The sequence below is a fragment of the Vicugna pacos genome, chromosome 3 (genome assembly GCF_048564905.1).
Source record: "Vicugna pacos chromosome 3, VicPac4, whole genome shotgun sequence".
Lineage (NCBI taxonomy): Eukaryota > Metazoa > Chordata > Mammalia > Artiodactyla > Camelidae > Vicugna > Vicugna pacos.
In genome coordinates this window covers 120,553,401-120,562,308 of record NC_132989.1, presented here as the reverse complement: position 1 = coordinate 120,562,308, position 8,908 = coordinate 120,553,401, and the positions used below count along the sequence as shown (strand labels likewise).

The 8,908-nt window shown below is 55.7% G+C and overlaps 1 protein-coding gene across 2 annotated transcripts in view; it reads left to right on the top strand.

The window, feature by feature from the left end:
- The first annotated feature begins 5,328 nt into the window (after positions 1-5,328).
- The window catches only part of AHRR (aryl hydrocarbon receptor repressor), a 65,284-nt gene continuing 61,704 nt past the window's right edge, over positions 5,329-8,908 (top strand). The window contains exon 1 of one of the 2 annotated variants that reach the window (XM_072958917.1): positions 5,329-5,457. The gene's annotated coding sequence lies outside the window, so the exon portion shown is untranslated. Of the gene's footprint in view, positions 5,458-6,480; positions 6,613-8,908 lie in introns of those variants that run through there. The other variant, XM_072958918.1, reaches the window with a different exon arrangement.

Here is an 8,908-nt window from a genome sequence, read left to right as displayed (position 1 = left end):
CCCCCCCCCCCCGCAGCCCCCACAGTGGCTGATTCTGGGCTGGGAGGCTGCAGCAGGTACAAGGTGGACGCAAGTTCCTGCACTGCCCTCTCCCCACAGACCCCAGGGTGAGGAAGTGACGGGCGTTGGGTGGCTCTGCCTTAACCGGAAGGAAATGGGAAATGACAGGCCAGATACTCCGGGAAGACTGTTCCAGTCAGAGGGAACAGCACCTGTGAAACCCCTGGGCAGGCCCGGATGCTTCTGGAGCAGGCAGGAGAGAGGGCGGAGCCTGGAGGGTCTTTGCTGCCCACTCTTCGCAGGCATGGGCTCCCTGCAAACCCTGACCCCGCACGTGAGTGCCCCGGGCAAAGCCAGCCTCTGCCTTTCTGGCCACAGCCCCCAGGACCAGCCAGTCCCAGGGAAGGGGGCACCATCCCTCCCCTGCTCCATGCTCCAGGGGCAGTGAATATCCAGGCTCATGGTTTCCCACTGGACCCTCAAGTTGGGTGAGACCCCCAAGGGTCTGCTGAGGGTGGGGACGTGCCCACCACTCCCAGCTCCTGCTGACAGGAGCCTCAGAGGAGCAGATGTCTGCGCAGGGCCAGCCACCTGGTGGGCCTGGGGTCTGCAGGGTCCTCAGGGTGACTGGCGCAGGGCTGCTGGCAGCAGGGTGGGGGTGCTGAGAGGTGGAGGTGAGGGCTGCGGTTAGACCCGGACAGGACCGGCTCTGCCCACCCCCTGAGGGTCTCTTACCTTCTGACACCTCATCTGCTCCCGTGCCCGTCCGCCACAGCCAACACCTCTGGTGTTCAGGAGCAACCCTGGAATCATGTTTTATTGACTCCAATGTCCCTGAGCCAGTGGAGTGCCTGGTTCATTTCTGCTTCACTGCCTTGCCAGATACCACGTGGCTTCAATGCAGTCCTGCACCCTCCACCACACCAGGCCCTTCCCAGATGGACACCCACTAGGGGGCCCCGCCCCTTCCTGGGGCCTCTGTCCTGAGGCCTCCTGTGGGTGGAGGGTTTGGGGAGGGTGCCTGGAGCCCCCACTGCTGGGCCCTTCTCCACCTGCAGGTGGGGACCCTGAGCCCTGCAAGGAGGCTCCTGCAGATGCGAGGGTGCAGGTGCGTGTCGGCCACCCTCCCCCAGGGCCTGTCCTGCCCCTTCCTGCCCCAACCCAGCCGCAGGCCAGGCTGTCCCAAGCTGACAAATCTTGCAGGATCCAAGCTTTCGCCAAGAGTGGGAAGCCCTGCCTGGCTGTCCACCTCCTGCACAGAGGTGACTTCTGATGCAATTGAAGCTGGACAGGGAGGGGGACTCGAGAGGTACCCACAGAGATAACAGCAGGGAGCCACCCAGCAGCTCTGGACAGAATGCTCCACGTCCTCCTCCGGCCTCCAGGGGAAGTGAGGTGGGAGAGAGAAAGCACAGACCTGCACAAGGGCTGCTCAAGTGACAGGCACTAGCTATCCCCGACCAGGAGTGTGGTCTGGCACCTGTGCTGGGCACTGCAGGGTGACAGCACACCCCTGCCTGCCTCTAAGGACGGCCTTGGCTGTGTGGGGAGGGAGGAGGACACAACCACTGGGAGAGGGCAGGCGGGCAGAGCCAGGCTGGCAGATCATGCTTATGTGGCTGTCACATCACTGAGCTCCCAGAACGGCCACATCTGGGACACAGAAGTGGGCAGTGGGGGCTGGGTGGCACCTGGGGGATTGTCTCTTTTCCCAGCTCTTCCCTGATGGGTGTGGGTCACCCTCCCACCCTAGGAGGACAAATGATCCAGGAAAGAGGAATTGGTCCCCCGCTGGTTGGAAGTGTGGGTGGAGCGGGAAGACTCAGCAACTTGGAGCCTGTTTGAAGTGGGGGGGTCCTGAGCTGGGAGGGGTCTCTGAGGAGAAGGCTGCCTGAACTGTGGCCGCAGAGGGGAGACACTGCGGGTTGGGGGGGTGTCCAGCTGTATTTGGATCCATGTGATGGGAGTGGGGGCAGAGTGGTCACCACGGTGAAGACTAAGGGGCACCCAGACATTTGCTGCAGCCTGCTGTGTGTCTGCACGACCTGGATGAGCAGAAAGCCCTGAGTCACGACGCTCCAGTGGGAAAGCTGCCCAGGGCTCCCACCAAGGGGGCTCGCCCTGGAATCCTGGGACATCACAGGTGACACCTCCCTGAGAAGGGTTATCCTGTTTGTGTTCAGTCCTGCCAACCCACAGGGTCTGCAGAGCCCACAGGCTTTGGGGACACAGCCGAGGTGGGTGGTTTGAGGGCAGGAAGGGGAAGTGGACACTTTGGTTTTCTCCTGCATGTTGGCTGCATAGCTTGACCTGCCCCAGGAAGCGGCAGCAAGAAGCAATGAGGAATCTCACTCAGGCTGCTTCCCGATGGGACAGCGTGGGTAACTGGGACTGGTGCCTGGACAGCAACCTAGAAATGGTTCTCTGAGATATGTAGGTGCTGTCTTTCCATGCAGGGGACATGCTGGCTCTTACAAATCCCCAGATCCTCACGGTCCCCACTCAGGTGTCTTCACCCACCTTCTTGGGTCCGAGGGTTCCCCACAGGCCTTGGATATGGCAGGACAGACCCACCTTACCTCTGCCATGCCAAGATGTGGGCCCTGAATGTCACACACATGCTTACTTATTCTCATTAATAAAAAGAAAACCTACAGTAAAAGATACAAAAGCACTCCATGCTCCTTGCAAAATGTTCAGGAATTGTAGAAATTTTAAAAAATAAAAAGAAATTAAAGTTCACTTGTAACCTAAGTTATTCGCCCAGAATTTTTCTGTGCATAACGCACTTTACAAAACTTGGATCAAGATTTAACTGTTGATTTTAACAGCTTAAAAAATACAGCAAAACAAAAAGACAACCTATGGAACAGGAGAAAATATTTGTAAAAAATGAGACTGACAAGGGCTTAATTTCCAAAATATATTAACAGCTCATAACAACTTATTAAAAAAAAAACACACAATCCAAAAATGGGCAGAAGACCTAAACAAGCAATTCTCCAATGAAAACATACAAATGGCCAATAGGCACATGGAAAAATGCTCAATATCACTAATTATCAGAGAAGTGCAAATCAAAACTACAATGAGGTATCACCTCACACCAGTCAGAATGGCCATCATTCAAAAGTCCACAAACAATAAATGCTGGAGAGGCTGTGGAGAAAAGGGAACCCTCTTACACTGCTGGTGGGAATGTAGTTTGGTGCAGCCATTATGGAAAACAGTATGGAGATACCTCAAAAGACTAAAAATTGACTTACCATATGATCCAGTGATACCACTCCTGGGCATATATCCAGAGGGAACCTTAATTCAAAGAGAAATATGTACCCCAATGTTCATAGCAGAACTATTTACAATAGCCAAGACATGGAAACAACCTAAATGTCCACTGACAGATGACTGGATAAAGAAGATGTGTTATATTTATACAATGGAATACTACTCAGCCATGAAAAATAATAAAATAATGCTACTTGCAGCAACATGGATGAACCTGAAGATTGTCATTCTAAGTGAAGTAAGCCAGAAAGAAAAAGAAAATACCATATGCTATCACTCATATGTGGAATCTAAAAAAAAAAGACACAGATGGATTTATTTACAAAACAGAAACAGACTCAGACATAGAAAATGAACTTATGGTTACCAGGAAGGAAGTGGGTGGGAAGGGATAAATTGGGAGTTTGAAATTTGCAGATATTAATGACTATATATAAATAGATAAACAACGAGTTTCTACTTTAGAGCACAGGAAACTATATTCAATATCTTGTAGTAACCTGTTATGAAAAAGAATATGAAAATGAATATATGTGTACATATGTATACCTGAAACATTATGCTGTACACCAGAAATTGACACATTGTAAACTGACTATACTTCAATAAAAAATAGATAAAATTTTTAAAAATACAGCAATATAGCTGCATGCTGTTTCATATCAAAACATAATATAAGACTATTTACTCAGCTGACACTTTGAGCCCCAGCTCTGCTGTGTCCTTCCTTGGATAGAGGTGAACAGAACAGACTTGGTGGGTTTACCTGTTAGCAGGAGCAAAGAAACACCTGCTGTAATTTCAGGCAGGAATATGCACTATGAAAGCAGAGCAGGGAAAGGAGATGAACAGCGTGGACTTCGATCTGGGGTGGACGTTCTCTCTGAGGACACAAGATCAGGGAGCTGGTCCCGCTGGTGTTTAGAGACGAGCTTTCCATGAGGGCAGCAAGTGGAAAGGTCCTGAGGCACACGTGCTGTCTGTGAGGGTCTGTGAGGTGTGGAGGGAAGCTGGGGTTTTGGGCGGAGGCGGGATTTTGCTCGTAGCCTGGTAGGTGCGGGATTGACACCCCGGGCTGCTAGTGACTGAGGGGTCGGGGTGGGCGCTGGAGCGCGGTCGGTAGGGCTTGGATAAGGACAGCAGTTGGTGCTGAGGGAACGCAGGGAACCACCTAGGGGGTAACCGAAGCAGGACCCTGAGTGAGGACAGAGGCGGCAGATCGGTCTGAGATCTCCAGGGGCCCCACAGACATTGGGCGGAGACCCCGGGATGTGAGGCCAGGCTCACAGGGTGTCCCGGGGGCTCCAGTGTCGTCATGCGATGGGAGCCCAGTGAGGGAAGGGAGTGCTTTCAAAGTCAGGATGTGTCCGCCAGACGGTCAGCATGGAAGAGGGGGAAGGAGCAGCCCAGGGATGGGATGGGCCCCGCTGGAGGCCCCGGGAGAAGGGATGGGGGGTTCGGGAGCCCACAGCGCGGGTGGGCGTAGCAGGCGTCCACCGCCGCTCACCCGCCTGGTGCGAACCAGATACGCCGAGACTGAGATTTCGCACATATTGCCCTGTGGCTCCAGGGAAGTTCAGGGTCAAAAGTGTTACATTAATGTTTTCAATTGTAAAACTCTTCAGTCCTTTTGATTCTAGTAACAACCCAGTTGGAGCAGGCGGGGCAGGACACGCTACATAATCGAATCCGGGCGCCGGGACCCCGCGGCTAGCGGAGCCTGAGCCTGGCACCTCCGCACTCAGAGGTGCGCGCTCCGCCTCGGCGGGTGCAGGTGGAAGGGGCGGGTGACTAGGGGCGAGGAACAGAGGGCCTGGGGCTCTCGCGGGGATCACGGGGACCTCGAGGGGCGCAGGGCACCCCAGAGCCGACAGACCCTTGGGGAGACCACGAGGACGCGAGAGACGCAGGGCAGGACCCCACCGTGGCGCCCATGGACCATGGACCACCGACTTGGGCGGGGATGCGCGCGCGCGCCCCCTACCGCCTCCCCGGCTCGGTTGGCTCCGGGGCGGGGCAGCTCGCGTGCCGGGGTGGGGCCGTCCTTCCGCGGCTGCAGCCGCCGCCTGGTCCCCGAGATGCGAGTGCCGGCAGTCGCGCCGCCACAGCGCCTGGGCTGGGCCGTCTCCTCCCGCGGGCGCGCCTGAGCCTCCGCGCCCCGCTGGCCGGGTAAGTGTCCTCCGCCGGCCCCGCTCCACGATGGAGACCCCTGCGCAGAGCCCTCTTCCCAAGAATCCCCCTCCCTCCGGCTCCCGTTCTCAAGTCGCCAGGCCAGGGGTCCAAAGGGCAGCAGTCACCTAAGAATAAAAACTGGACTTCTGAGGGAAGCCGGTCCGCTTCCACTGCTCGTGGTCCCCCAGTTTCCCTGCCCAGGAGCGTCAGATCCCACCCATGTCGGGGGAGTTGGGCTCCTGGCCCTTTGCTCTTGGCCCAGCTTCTTTCGGAAACGTTTTGGGCAGATGCTGAGGGGAGCACTTCGAACTGGCCCGCAGAGCTGCCCCAGGGCAGCTGGTGGGGAAAGGCCCCTAGCTGGTGTCCCAGAAATGAGGGTGCGCAGCTCGGCCTCCTTCAGGGCAGGGAGCGCCAGGCTAGGTTCTCACACTCGGAAAGGGCGGAAGGCGCCTGTTCCAGGAATTCGCTGGGTTTCAGTTAGTGGTACCAAGAAAGTTTTTTTCCCTAATGTCTTATTTTGAGCGGTGGAAAATCCCAAATCATGGATACTTTGTGAGAGGTACAGGCCCTCAGGGACCTGCCCACCCAGTGTTGCTGCTGTGACTCCCACTGGGGAGGGGGCTGCCCAGAGGGCAGGTGACCAGCCCGTCAGAGGTCAGAGGCCTTGGGCAGTTTGCCCTTGGGTTTCTCCCTCTTTCCTGGTTGGTTTGAAGGACTGGGGCTGGAGGCATCTCCCCACCTTGGAAGGGTCCAGTGGGTCTCCAGCTGTGGCCGCCCCATGACTCATGCAGGGCCTCTGTCCTCCAGGGGCCAGGCGCAGAAGCGGGTGCGTGACTGCGTGCCCTGAGGCATCTGCCCCGAGCTCTGGGTACGAGACAGCTGTGAGCTGGCTCTCTCCCTGCCTGGTCCGCAGCCCAACCCCCCAGGGGCACACGCAGGCGGCCTCTGGCGGAGGCGGGCTCCTGAGCCTGGCCAGCCTCCGCCCAGCATCCGCCATCAAGGCCTCAAGCCTAGCTTCTGGGCCGGAGCCCCATGGTGGTGGCGGAGGTCTCAGGACCCACTCAGTGCGGCCCTGATGGGCCTGTGCCGATGGCCTTAGCCATCCAGCAGCCGTGGCTGGCAGGCTCCCTGTTTCCGGATGAGGACTTCCAGGTGGGCACCGGTGGAGTTTCCCTCTTGGTCCCTGTGGAACGGGGACTGGGGAGCACACACCAGGGCGGAACCCGGGCACTGCTGCGGGGCATGGGGCTTCTTTTATTTTTGGTTTTTGCTTATGTGTGCTTTCTAAAATGGAAAACCACAAAAGGTTCTTATAAAAGTTCAGATTTCTCAAGAAACACAGCCTGCTCAGAGCGTCTGTGGAGGCTGGCGCCCATCCTGCCTCAGGGGCACATTTCTGTGGGGAGTTTGGTCCAATCCAACAGGGGCTTCATCTTTTTGAGGGGCGTGCACAAGTATTTGGTAAATGGAGCCTATATTTAGGATTCCTAGGGCAGGACTCGGCCAGAATCGGACCCCAAGCTGTGGCTTTTCCAGGGGACTCTGCTGCCCCTTTGACTTCTCCCCAACCCCAGCAGGGCACCTGGAGAATGTGATCTGCCCAGCTGCTCTTTGCCACAAGCAGTGTTGTAGGGCCATTCTGAACGCTGAGCTGGAGACATGAAGGGGACGTGGCTGTGTAGGCCCCTGGGCAGGCGGAGTGCGAGGCTGGGGAGGGGCTGTGCTCTGGAACCTGGGTCCCATCTCGGCTCCTGCCGTGGGGAGGGGATTTTGGATGAAGGAAAGCAAGGAGTAGGCACTGCCTCCCCTTCAAGTGTCCCCCCACCCTGCCTCGTCTTCTGCGTCGACCCCCACGGCACAGCACCCCTGCTTTGCGCCTGGATGGTCTCCTGGGGCTGGTGAGGTCAGCTGCCACCTTTCCCTTTGACCGTGAGGGCTGCCCAGTGTGTTGCTGAGTGCCCAGCCCCTCTCAGGGTGCGGGGAGGCATCCCTGGCCTTCGGCCTGGCCTGGTGCGGCTCTGGCCTCTCCTGTGTGAGTTGAGGAGCCCTGTGGTGCAGGCGGGACGGCCCTGCAGGCGGCTCCAGCCACCGAGGGAAGTGCAGGCCGCTTCCGTGGTGGCTGCGGCTCAGGACAAGACCGAGAAAGCTGGACCCTCCCGAAGCATCAGTTCACTCGTTCCTGCTCCAGCCTGCGGCCACCGGGACCAGTCTGGCTTACTCACCCCAACTCATTTCTCCAGACCTCTCCTGTTTCCTCTGCCACATCCTCCCCAGAAGCTTGAAAACCTGCTTTTGGTCCCCCGGCCCTGCCGCTGCTGCCTATCCCTGCCCGGTGTGCACAGCCCCCCGGACGGCGCACCCCGCCTGGCTGGACGCTCTCTCCTGCCAGCCCCTCCTCCTCACCCCCCAGAAACTTCATTTATATTCATACACACACTTGTGTTCTTTGTCTTTGTTAAGGTAAAATTCGCCAAACGCGAAGCTCACCATTTAAGTTTACAGCTCAGTGGTGTTTATTTAGTTTATTGCTGCTGCCCACTCCATCTAATTCCCAAACGTGTTCTTCATCCTGGATGGAAACTCTGTACACATTAGGCAGGCACTCCCCACTCCCTTCTCCTCTGGCCTCAGGCAACCATTCATCCACTTTCTGTCTCCATGGATTTGCCTGTTCTGGACCTTTCACGTAAGTGGAATTAATCTGTGTCCCTTTGTGTCTGCCTTCTCTCATGTGCCATCATGCTTTCAAGCTTTATCCATGTTGTCAGGTGCATCAGAGCTTCATTCCTTTTTGTGGCTGAATAGTATTCCACTGGATGGATAGACCACATTTTGTTTCTCCATCAGCAGTTGATGGGCATTTGGGTTGCTTCTACTTTTGGACTCTTGTGGATAATGATGCTGTGAGCACCTGTGGGTCAGGCTTTATTTGAATACGTTTCGGTTCTTTTGGGCACACACCTGTGAGTTGAATTGGATCATATAGTGACTCTATGTTTGACTTTTTGAGGGAATACTGAATTGCTTTTCACAGCAGCTGCACCATTTTCCATCCCCACTAGCAAAGCATAGGGGTCCCATTTTCTCCACATCTTCACCAACACTTACTGTTTTCCATTTAAAAAATGTTTTCCATTTTAGCCATCCTCGTGGGTGTGCAGTGGTGTCTCACTGCAGGTTTCACTTGCATTTCCAGTGGCTAAGGATGTTGAGCACCTTTTCATTCACTCACAATCCATTTGTATACTTTTTTTGGGGAGAAATGTCTGTTCAAATCTTTTGCCCGTTTTTGATTGGATTGTTTGTCTCTTGCTGAGTTTTGAGCATCCTTTACGTGGTGTGGACACTACAGCCTTCTTAGATGCACGATTTGCAAGTATCTTCTCCCACCTGTGGGTTGTCTCTTTACTTTCTTGATGGTGTGCTTTGAAGCCCAAGTTTTAAATTC